This window comes from Notamacropus eugenii, chromosome 6 (genome assembly GCF_028372415.1).
Source record: "Notamacropus eugenii isolate mMacEug1 chromosome 6, mMacEug1.pri_v2, whole genome shotgun sequence".
Lineage (NCBI taxonomy): Eukaryota > Metazoa > Chordata > Mammalia > Diprotodontia > Macropodidae > Notamacropus > Notamacropus eugenii.
Genome location: NC_092877.1, coordinates 162348813 through 162361653, shown reverse-complemented (window position 1 = coordinate 162361653; position 12841 = coordinate 162348813). Strand labels below are relative to the sequence as shown.

General features: G+C 39.9%; 1 protein-coding gene and 1 long non-coding RNA gene across 2 annotated transcripts in view; one reads left to right on the top strand and one right to left on the bottom strand.

Moving 5' to 3' along the window:
• The window catches only part of LOC140512017 (uncharacterized), a 419018-nt gene extending 416319 nt beyond the window's left edge, over positions 1 to 2699 (bottom strand). Inside the window, exon 1 of the long non-coding RNA XR_011969752.1 lies at positions 1575 to 2699. This is a non-coding gene — a long non-coding RNA (uncharacterized lncRNA). The remainder of the gene's footprint in view (positions 1 to 1574) is intronic.
• The window catches only part of FSTL5 (follistatin like 5), a 1060999-nt gene that overhangs the window by 449876 nt on the left and 598282 nt on the right, over positions 1 to 12841 (top strand). The window lies entirely within an intron of this gene.

The window sequence follows — 12841 nt, the reverse complement described above, 5'->3', positions numbered from 1 at the left end:
ACTGATGACCTTGTCCACATGAAAGAGGCCTTGGCAGTTTTACAAAATAAGAGGAATTGGCATGGATCCCATGCTTGCCAAACCCCAAACATATAGGAGGACTGTTCTGAATGGGCAGAACCAGTCTAAATAAAATTTTTACTCCATTCTTTTCTTTCTATACGCAGTAATCAATTAACAATTTTAGGTTTAGCATTAAAACAGCAACTTCAAAACGTAGGTAGCACTCTTACAACTTTCAAAAATGATACACAAATTATTTTAGCTGTAACTTCTGTAACAGTCAAGGGGGAAAATACCTGGTTTCTCTAGAGGGCAATCACAGCACTATAAGACAAGGGTACAGGACAGGTAAAGTTTACAATAACATAACTTGTTTTACACGAGCTTCCCAACATCTCTAGCCTTTTGTAACACAATTTCTGGAATACCACGATCACTTAATGTACAATACAAGACAGTGTTATTACAGTTTAGAAACACAATAGTAACCCAAACAGTGAACTGTAGGTACCATTATTTACATTTCCAATATACACTCATAAGTGACTAGCAAGCACTGCCTTCTCCTCAGGCTTGATCAGTGGGACACTATACCCCTGACCCATGGTTCCCGTTTAACTGCGAGGCGCTGCTACCCAGCGACTTCTTCCCGCTTCCTGCGAGGCTCTCTCTGCGCTGTTAATCAGCGACTTCTTCCCACTACGCGCGTGGGGATCTCTGCGCCGGCTGACGGCGACTTCTTCCCGCTGCGCGCGCGGGGCTCACTGCGCTGTCTAACAGCGTCTTCTTCCCGCTCCCAGCGGGGCTCCCCCGTCTCCCCACTGCCCGCAGTGAGGGACTCGCGCTGGCTGTCCAGCGACTTCTTCCCGCGGTTAGCGGGGATCTCTGCGCTGCCTGGCAGCGACTTCTTCCCGCGGTCAGCGGGGATCTCTGCGCTGATGAACAGCGACTTCTTCCCGCTCCCAGCGGGGCTCACCTTACTCGCTTACGGGCGTTGGGTCCTTCCCCCCAACTATGGGGGGCCTGTGGTCCCTGTGCTTACCCCAGTCCCCAAAACTTTGTGAATCTGCCCTGTCTGAATTATCCAATGAGAAGCGACATCATACACTTAAAACAATTACAGCAAAGAAACTTTTTCCTCTTTTTGGTGAGGCATGAGATGATTACAACGCTAATTAGGTTGCCTCCATAAGATGAGGGGAAAAAGTTCCCCAATTTCTGGTCTGTCTCCCCACCTTCACAACCTGGCCAGGGTTAAAAGGTAGAAAGAGAGAGAGAATTTTACCAACAACTTTTCAAGGTACTACCCAAGTTATTCTAGTGGGCTTACGTGTTTCTGACCTGACCTGAACTGACTTTAGCAGTCACAGAAACTAAACAAGAGGAGTTCCTCTCTTTCTCTCTCCCATTCTCTTCCCTGATGCTGCAGCCATCAGAGAGAGAGAAACAGAGGGGGAGGAAAAGAGATAACTGCATTCCAACCAGCACAAGGGCATCGGCGGTATTAACACACAAACACATGCACACAAATCACAGAAAGACAGAACACAGACACAGACACTATGTACAACCTAGGTATGTGGCTTTCTTTCTTTCACTGTGGCCACTCGGTACCATTGTCTGAGGCGTTGAGTCTCCTTGTTGGGCTTGGCTCTCCATGCTGTCAGGTTTGTCCCTCCTTCAGGTCCTGGGCTAGAGTATTGTTGTGGCAGGGCTCCTCGGCATTCTGAGGGCCAATGACCCTTTCTTCTACACTTTGGGCATGGTGTTTTAGGCCTCACTCCTGGCCTGCTCCTACAGTCTTTTTTAAAATGACCTGTTTGTCCACAGCTATAACATTTCTGTCCTTGTCTCATGCTGGCAGCTTCAGTTCTATACTGTCTCTTTACCTGTTCCTTCACATGAGCTGCGAATGTTACCGAACCTACATCTTCACACCTTTGCATCATCTCTTCCACTCCTGCAGTTCTGGGCAATCCTGTCATAGCCATTCTGCCATCTCGTTTTTTCTGTAGCTTTGGATATAATCTCTCTGGACTAAGCTCTCTACCTGTTTTATCTATAAGCAGGGTTACTCACAGTCTGTAACTTTCTTCTTCTTGTCCCAGTCAGCCGAGTGCACGTCTCTCCCAAGCTCCACAGAACCACCGGGGCACTGACTGGAGCATGCAGGTGGCATCACTCTCGTGCGATTCCGAGCCCACGCCTTGCAGGGGGACCTCGGTTTCCCTTCCGGTCCCTGTTCGGGCGCCAATTGTTCGGGGTCAGAGCCCGAACCCCTGGATCCCCCTGACCCACAGGCTTCTACTCTGTGGGCCCTGAAGGAAGGAGACTGGAGACAAGATGATCCAGGCAACAACAACTCTTTATTCAGCTGAGGGTTAGGGTTTATAAAGGCTGATCCACCAATCACATACATGCTGAGCTCATCCCATTACTTCACCATCTCATGACTGTTCCACATCCTTACACCCGCAGTAAGGAAGAAAGCTTATCTTGTTCCTGCAGCTAGTTCCTGGGTTCCCAGGCTCACTTGTAACTTTACTGTACAGGACATTGGTATCTGCAGGAACATCAGGTTCCAGGGTCACACAGAGCTTCTGCCAGGGTGCGCAGCAGCACCGTTCCCACGGGAACAGGCTTTGCCTCTGACTTGCACCCCCTGGGACCCTCTGGGCCCCTTACAATCATGCTTCAGTTTTAATTTAACCACCTGGTTTTGATTGCATAATGCCAGGTGTCTATTTTTCAGCTGTTTTTATGAAAGTCAAACGCTTCAAGATGTCTTAAATACGCTAACATAGTAACACTCAATTTAGATATCGTACTTTCCTTCAGTTCCTTGAACAATTAAAAAAAATTAGCTTTCATGCTCCTCAGTCCCCATCCCATTACCAAGCTGGCATGAATATGCTGCTGAGTAGGACTTCAAGTCTGTGGATTGAGTTCCAAAATCTTAGAAACAGTAATTTAATCTTTAGATTTCCTGTTGTATGTCCACTTGAGGGATTAAACATTCAGAAATTCAGTATACCAGCAACGAGTTGCAAATGTTTGACAGCTTTATGATTAAGAATACCAAGAGAAGGTAGACAGCTGAGAAAGGAGTATGTGATGCTCAAGCAGCTGTATGAAATTGCTTATTTTCCTTATTGACTATTTGAAGATCATTAATACATTCTATCAACTCTGCTGATGAAGTGTGGTTTGGTATGGTAGAAAGGTCTATTCTCTGGATATGTTTCTGTAAGGAATTGAGCAACAAGTTAAGTAGCTCTTGAGTGAATTATGAAATAGTGGGGCCATTATCGAGTGAGGAGAGCAGAGCTTGTGGTGGGAAGCAGGGAGGGAGAGAACAGAATAGGGATCAATATAGGTCTATCCTAAACTAGAAGTAAAGTATTGAAGAGTCAATGTGAGGCCTTTAAAGGAAAAACTTTTGAACCAATTCCATATTGGATAAGTAAGGACTGGATCATATGTTTAGGCAGTCCGTGGCCAATTCCTGTTGAGTTATGTAGCCAAGGAGATTTCAGGTCCTGGGCTCTATAATGTTCCCAAGAGAGTGACAGTAACATTTTAAAATCTGCAGTTATTAAGACCTAACCGATGTAAACATCAGGTTTTCTTAGTTCCTCATCCCAGTATGCAAATACAAGCTCTTAGGAAGATAGCAGTGGCAGGAACTGGATATGAAATCATAGTTACAGAGCTGAAAATTCTTGTAGAAAAGACCTTATGCACAATCTATTCCAACTCCATCATTTGGGAAAATAGGAGACTGAGGCCTTGAAAGGTTAGGAAACTTGCCTAATGTCATACAAATAGGAAGAAGCAGGTCATGAACTCTGCTTCCGTAACTACAAATTAAATACATTTTCCCTTGCAACTCTCCAACCTGCTCTTCATGACTCAAGTCTCTGTAACACCAGAAGTAAAAAGATTGAACACAACTAGACACAACACGGAGCATGGGAAAGCTTGGAATGTATGTTGGCATTACCTATGGTCAGCTATTTTCCAGTCAAGCATTGCAGTGATTTCACTTAGATGGAAGATGTATTGTGTTTCTGGGAAGGCAATTAAAAGAAAAAGTTGTTTCCTTCCAAAGAGGCCAATTGCTGTTAGAGAAATTAAATTGATTGGAGAGATACTTGGGAAATGATATGGTGAAATTTAAATAGCTCCCTGACCTTGTAACTGGTCAATTATTTTATTAAGTTCCCACCCAATTCTTGGCTGCAAATTGATGCTACAGCTTTGGGAACACAGGTCTTATTCTTAATTTTATTCTGCTTCCCTTCTCTGTAATAAGCCATTTGCAACTTCATACCAAGTTTCATACTCCATAACATTTGAAGTGTGAGAAGTTGAGAAAAAGCTATATTCCATGGGAAAGCTGTGTATTCCTCACCCTGGAAGAAGAGTTTCTTAATTTCACAATATAGAAATAGGAGACCGTTGTAGTTTGTGCCCTACAGAACTGCAACTTGAGAAAGTCAGGGGTGGAGGGGGGAGTTCAGAAAGTACTAAAGAAAAACATAGATTTTATAATAAATATCATTCTTGTTCTGTAAAATATCACTGGAGGACCACAGTCTTAAGTAAAACATCAGTGAAGTTTTCTTTGGGGCTTTTGCGGGGGGATGATCCCTAAAAGCACTGTATCTAGTCAGATTTGCTGTGTTTAAATTTATTCTTCTTATGTGAAACCAATGATCTTAATTCTGGTCTTAAATTTCAGAGTATTTTTCCATCTTCACTTTGAATTGAGAAATTTGTTTTAATATAACTTGGCTTCTCAGTTATATACTTGAGTGTCTGAGTATGATTATCTTCCATTGAATACTTTTGTTAATTAAGAAATTACATGAGAACATAGATTTTAAGTTAGTCCCTGGTTAAAGAATCCAATTGGACCCCCTATTCCTAAGCTTTGCAACCTCTAATAAGTTCTGCTTTTGTTTTGATATTTTGTGGAATCTATGTTTTTATTTATATGGCTTTCTCCAATAATATAGACTACAAGCACTCCGTGCTTTCTTATCCTGTGTGAGATTTGTTCATCATCTCTAAGAAATTCTCTACCCAAAATATTGAAGTCTTCTTTTTTACCTTAACATTATGTAAATATCAGCAAAGTATATGTGTTATCCACTGGTTATCTCTCACTTTCACTACATGACCAGTCCTCATATTTTTCCTGGCATAATCTTTCTAATGGCATCCATAATGCCATAAATCTACATAAATCTTCATTGTGATATTGTAGAATACACATACTGTTCATTTGCCTCATTTTTGCCCTTTCTTTACCTTTAATTTTAATTATTCAGAGACTATGGTACTCCATCTATCACAACTATATAGATTCAGTGGAAGAATGATGACAGTAAACAGGCAAACTTTTGCTTCCGAAGGTGTTTGGGGCATTGTGTGATTTTTCAGAAGTAACTAAGTTATTCTCTTCCATTTTTCAAGTCTGGGCTCTGCTTATTTTCTGAGTGTAGTTCAAGATATTGTTATTGTTTGTCCTTTGTTCTCAAAAAGGACTATGACATAAGGAAAGTGATGCCATGATACTTGCTAGTGAACAGGATTTAAGTGAGGGAGGGCTGTGCAGAGACACCAGCCTCACTCTCTCCTCGAGCCATCCAGGCCCAGTGGTCACATATAAATTAGGAGGCCTGGAAATGACCCCAGATGCAAGGGGAGACCTTGGCCTTTTAAGCTAAGGTCTTTCCTGGGTGTCAGTCTGAGGGAAAGTGATTAAGGCTTGGTAAGAAGCAAGGTAAAGAATGACTTCTTTTAGGTAGTTAAAAAAATCAGTCTGGGAGAGGAAGATCCTCAGGATTTCTAGCCAAAACAGAAACAGCTGCTAGTTACATTTACTCTGAGTCATCAGGGTTCAAACAATGACCAGGTGGGGTTTGGGCTAGGACCTATTGTTGTGCAATCAATGAGAGCCAGAGTAGTTTGTGTTTAAGACTGATCCTTAAAAGAAATCTAACCTGTAAACCCCAAGTGATCTTGTGAGGTTTCAGGGATCAAAATTTGCATTTCTTTGGGCAGAACTCCCACAGGTAAGGGTATTATACCATATGTGGACAGAGGGAGAGGAAGGAAGAAATGAAGAGAAGAAAAAGGAAGGGAAGGAGGAAGAAGGAAGGAGCTGTGTTGCCCAAATTGAACTAGCCAGTTGAGTCCCCAATGGGACAGCTGGTACTACTCACAGGTTACTGTTTGTCTTTTGTTCCTAAAGAGGACCATAACATCAGGAAGTACTATGACTTGTAAGTAAATTAGATTTAAATGAGACAGGGCTATGCAAAGTCACCAGCCTCACTTTTTCCTCCAGAGTCATCTGGGCCCAGTGGCAATATATAGATGGCATGACTGGAGATGGCCTGCTGTTGTGATGTATATACTTTACAAACATATATATGTCTGGATAGCAGACTTCCTTAATCTTTGTTTTTCCTTTATTGATATCTAGGATATATTTTTTAACTGAGTATGCCTGTAAGAGGTATTATCACCCTAGAAAGAACAATAGTTGTGAAGCCACGAAAACTCTCATTTTATTTTACATTTCTTGTGTTAGTCCCTAAAGGGGCACATGTGCTCAGACAAATGCAAGGCTTTTTATTTCCTGTTCCTGATTCAAATTTCTCCCCCTGTTCTCTATTGGCTAAATGAAACTTCCTGGACCACGTCTTCCAAGTTTTCCTCCTTGATATGTCCCCCTGAAGCAGCTCATTAAGCATGAGTACAAGCTTCTGATTTTTTACTTAATTAGAAGCCAGGCTCTGCTAGGTTACAGTTCTGATTAGAACAAGTCACCTCAAACTTACATTCAGTTATCACTACTGCAAAACTAAGAGTAGTTTTTAATCCTGTGGAAATATTATTTCTTCTTTTGTTTCTCACATGTCCTTCATTTAGAAGGCTTTGCAATGATCTGTTGCTCGAATCAGCACAACACTATTCAAACGAGGGCATGTGGAAAGCCCCTTTACCTACGGCAAGTGCCTCTTATATTTAGACTACAAACTATATGTGTTCCAGGTTGGTCACAAATACCTTTGACTAGCACATGTTTGTTTTTTATGCCTTTCTTTGCTTTATATTAATAATCAGTGTCATTGAAAGAAGTTCTCTTTTTACAGTTTAAACAAATTTTACATTATTTTGACATATTTATGAAAGATACTGTTGGGTTGGGGACATTTAAAGTTGCAGTTTACTCTAGTGAATCAGATGCTTTTTCTACTTAAACAAGATTGTTTTCTCTCTATTTTTCATTCTAAATAGTTGTGAAATTAATCTTTGTCAAACACCAGAGTCATCATGCCATTTCTTCACTTTAGAACATGGTTTTCCATTTTTAATTAGATCAAGTCCAAATTGTATCTAAACTGACCTCACTTTTTGCTGTTGTTGTTCAGTTGTTTCAGTCTTGTCTGACTCTTTGTGACCCCAGCTGAGGTTTTCTTGGCTGGAGTGGTTTATAGGAGTGGTTTGCTATGTCTTTCTTCAGTACATTTTACAGTTGAGGAAATTGAGGCAAACAGGGTTAAATGACTTGCCCAGTGTTACACACTTTGTAAGTGCTTAAGGCCAGATTTGAACTTAGAAAGATTAGTCTTTCACACTCCAACCCAGCACTCTATCCACTGTGCCACCTCTTTTTCTTTTACATAATCTCTCCTTTCCAGTCAGACTACTTCTTTGTGGTCTTCTTTAGGTCATGGCTATGACTTCATTTCTACCATTTATTAATCCATATGCCATCTTACTTCATTCACTCTGTAACACAGACTACCCCAGTCCTTACATCCTGATTTCACTTTTACATACAAAAGTACATTTACAGTACATTTAAGGGGTTTTAGAGTATCAAGGCTCTCTGCAAATGGCTCTAGTACCTACCAATGATGTTCCCCAAAGTGTATGGGGTAAAATTCCTTTATACTCCAATTCCATTTGGCTACTAACACTCAGAACAGTTTTTATGTAGAAATTTTTGCTTAAAAGGTCTAATCACAAAGATACATACTTTCTTTAAAACACAATTATAAATCAAAAATCTTCCTCTTGGACTGAAATCCCAGCCACCCTGGCTTCTCTTGGATTCCACAGCTGGGCTGGCTTGTTGCACAACCCTGTATGGAATCCTGTCTCCAAGGTCACCTTGGCACAAACTCCTGGTTCCATGATGGTCACCTCTAGAATCTGAAACTGAAAACAAACAGAACAGACCAGAAACAAATACCTCCATAAGCCCGTTTCTCAGAGTGAGAGTAAAAGAGAGGGAGCAGGGGAAAAAGATACCCTACTACAAGTGTAGCTCATGTCATTCATGCTGGGCATAAGAGATTAAGAACTAAGCAGAAAGAGGATGCTGGAAGAGAGAGTGCCAAAAAAGAGAAAAAAAGACAAAAATGTAGATCACCTCAGTCTTAGCAGTTTTAAAGATACAATCAATCAATCAATCAAAGGAAAATACCCCCATCCACATGGTAGGGGACATAAAAGATCTCCCTGGTAGGCAATCCCAGCATGTTCCATAGGCTCCTTTGTTACCTCCATGCTACATGAACTGGGTAGGCCCATATCAGTTTATGTACACATTTCCCCCTGACCTGCCATATCTGGCAAATAGGGAGGGTTGCATTTTTTAAACATAATTCTTATCCCTAGCCCTCATTCTATCCAAATCTTAAAACAGATAATCCTGCATTATCATTTGCAATCCCACATGTATAGATGGAAATTACAATTATTTCTAAATGCAAACATTTTCAAATTCACAGAAGACACATTTCACTAAGTTCCCCAAATTAGCCAACAAAATAAGAAGTATTTTACAAAGGTTGCTAAGTATCTGCTTGCTTTCTCAACCCACAAACAGAAGAAAGATCTAAGATAAAGAAAATTGGCTTCTGCCTTGAACTGTCTTGGTCTGGGAATGCTCAGTTTGTGTAACACCCCTACAAAAAATCTGCCGCTCAGTATCAGTCAAGTCTCACTTCTTTCACGAAACCTTTCCCAGTGATCCCATCTGTCACTGAATCTATCTTTCTTTAAATACTTATGAGATATTGGTATGTGATTGCATTGAATTTAGTACTGTACTGTATGCCATCCAGCATCATTCTCTAATTATGTCTAATTCTTTGATATATGCTACTCTTGTCTCCACCCCCAAATGATGGACTTTTTACTCATCCTGCTAGATGAATATCTATTTCCCAGCCTGGGCTGATTTAGGATAATTTCATCCCATTTATCTCTTCCTTTACCCTGCCCCCATATAGCTTTCTTTCTAATATGTGAGCATAGTTCAATGAGTCTAGGTGAATATGTGGTCAAATGGGGGCATTCCAGTACCTTTTTCAATTATCATTTTCTCTTCTGTCTTTCTCCAGGGCAACTGAGCTTGGGTATGCAAAGTAGCCCAAGGCTGCTTCATGAAAGCACTAGCATAGAGAGAAGAGTAAGGCAATTCTGACTGAAGAGTTGAAGATTCATGTGTCAGTCACAATAACATCACATTGATATAATGCTTTTTGGTTTCTAAAAAGTAGACAGTCAAAAATATTCTCATTTTCCCACATGAGTAAACTAAACCTCAGACAAGTTTTGATTTTATGAGGTTCAGAACCAACATTTTAACCCTAGTAAACTGACAACCTATTCCATGCCAATCTAACAACTCTTTTTCCCCCTTCACTTATACCTTTATTATGCAGAATACACATAGACAGATTGGGTCCCTTACTTTAAATTCTGAAACTACTAATCTAACCTGCATAATTTCAATCATTTTATGGCTTATATAAAACAATATTTTATTCAGCTTAAAACAGACTAAAGCTGGGAAATCTGAGTACCATTCTACTAATCTTTATTTGAAACAGTAAATTCAGGATCAATAATTTGTCCTTCATTTTAATTATAGGAAATGGATACAAAATTAATATGCATTTGCTGTAAACCAGTGGTTCTCCAAGTCTTGTCTGGGGAAACCATATTTTTTTTCCTCCTCCTTAAATTCATTTCTCCCAATGACATCCTATAACTGCCTCAACAAAACAGTAGATCAAGGGGTTTTGTTCAAATATGAAATGTGCCATTTTATTTCTTGTAGAGAAATATTTTTATGATCAGCAACCACTTTTCTTTATTTAAGAGGTATGTGTGTATGTGTGTGCATGTATGTAATGTTAATGTAAGGTTAATGGTGGATGGGGGGAAGAGTTAAAAATCTCCACCCATTAATAGGTCTCAGATACATTTTGTTAATTTTTAATGAGGCACTGGGTCATGAGGGGTCATAACCCCCAGCTCTGAAAAGAGTATATATACTATGAGGTGAGATTATGTTTTGGGCTTATATTTTGGAAGAAGGTTCATGTGCCAGATGAGACTCTAGGTAGCCACTAAGGAGCCCCCTGGTTTTGAAAACCCACATGTTGGTGCTTCTCTCTCTGGTAATGATATATACATTATCTATGGTCAGACAGTAGGAAGCCCTGTCTTTTGTCTCTGTGATTTCTGCTTCTAATTTCTATTTGTACTTTCTCTGAAGTTCAGGGTGCTGACTTTTCCCCTGAACTAAGTGAATAATACATGTGTTTGATTAAAGTAGATTACTGACCCCTCAAAAAATTGCTTTCCTTTTAGAAAAGCACATCTAAAAACCTGTCAGTAGGCCCTCTTGTGTATGCTAGGTCCTTGCTGTTAGAATATATTAGTCAAACATATTTATCTATATACACACATATAAATATATGTCTATATGTGTGTGTGTATACATATACACATTTACAATAATAAGTGAGAGTGTCAGTAGAACATGACTGGTTTGATGCATCACCAGCATGAAGGGAGAGATAGGAAGAATGGACAAAGACTGAGGAGCATTCAAAGAGCAGGACTGAAGAGGGAAACTAGAGTTCCATTTTTAGGCACAGGAAAACTAGATTGCATGGAGGTAAGAGGTTTGGTGAGATAGTAATATTCTATGGTATGGCTTGTCAGGAGACCCGATCAGGGAATGCTAAGCAAATTTGTTTTGGAGAATCAGAAGGAAGGCTAATAGGAAGCAGAGAAAAAATAAGGTAAAATCCTGAGTAACAAGATAAAGAGGACTTTCATACTTCAGAATCCATAAGAATGTTATTTCCATATACTTCAAAAGCCTTAGCTGATTGCATGTGGAGAAGCATTTAGCTGCAGTTTCTACTTTATAGCACCTAGGTTGAGTCTAAAAGGGGATAAATCTTCCCTATATGACCCCTTCCTATTATAGTATACTTTCCTATATGAGTGAGGGAGGAATCCTTGACATTACTGGGGGAAACAGCTAAAGAGCACATCTATAAAAGATTGCTGTCCTCCTTTAAAGGCAGTTGAGATTGACTAATTTCCACCCATCTCTGTCTCTTATCTTTTTTTTCCAGTCCAAGAAATGAAATATTTTTGTGCAGCATGAGCTGAAGAGTAAAGCTCTTGGCTTTTGAAACTTAAGGAGTGTTTTACGGTATAGGAAGTCAAAAGCTTGCATAAGTTCCAGAAGATAAAAACTTTATGAATGAGCATTTTTTATGTTGCAAGGACATAACTTTACCATAGCTTAAAAGCTGGTACTTTGAAGTCTCTTTCCACCTGTTGCTCATTTCCCTTTCTAAACTATTTAACTATATGCAGCTGATAGAGAAGCACAACCTAAGTAACCTGGGAGGCAGCAGATGGGAAATAATGAGACTCTGCCACATTCTTTGCCCTTATTAGTTTAGTAATAACAGGCTGCCCTGAGGTCTAAATTTTAAAATGAACACTAAGGTGTTGTTTTTATTTTTTCCCTTAGTTCTAAAAACATTCCACTCTGTGCAGGCCAAAATCATTTACTAAATGCTTAAGTTCGGGGCACTGGACTAAGGTCTGAAAATTCTGAATAAGCAAAAGGATGGTCCTTGCCCTCATGAAACTTACAGTTTAATTGGGAAAGACAACACACATTGGGAAAAGACAAGATGGAAAGGGAAAATGTGAAAAGGGAGAATAAGGATACAAAGTGAAGAAGTATGGTCTTGAAATTTGCCCCTTGAGGAGCACTGAAAGGGGAATGAAGATTGATCAAATTGGAGCACTCACCAACATGAAGTGCATAGTAGGAAGTCGTTCATGGGAGAAGGCAGAAGGGTGATATAGGTATGGTGGAGTGTTCCAAGGTGAGAAGGCCCTGAGCTCTGAGAGAAGTTTTGGGTCCTAGTGGCAGGTGAGTCATGGTAGTAAAGTACAGAGAGTCATAAGCAGAGTCAGGAAGGGAATGAAGTATGATATCTGTTAGTCCCTAAATAATTGATATCATATTCACAAGTAAGTATGAACACTGGAGTTACTACACACACACACACACACACACACACACACATATATGTATATGGTAGAATATATATAGTGATATCAAACTGATATTTACATGCAAATAATGGTAAAGTTAAATAGTACATAAACACACAATAAATACGAGTGGTCTTCAAGGAAGAAGACCGTTATTGAGAGGGGAAACTAGCAATGTCTGAAATACTGTGGATCATAGATTTAGACCAGGAAGAGATCTCAGAAGCAATCTGGTAAAGTAACTTCCAAGGTCACAGAAGTAATAAATTATAGGGCCAATACATTTTCACCTGTAGCAGACAAAACAACAACAGAAGAAAGTAACAACTGGTGTAAAGCAGGGGATGCTCCTCCTTATAGTCATTTAAGATGTGAATTCAACTATGAAAAACAAGAAGAATTCACAATAAGATCATGAAGTATATGG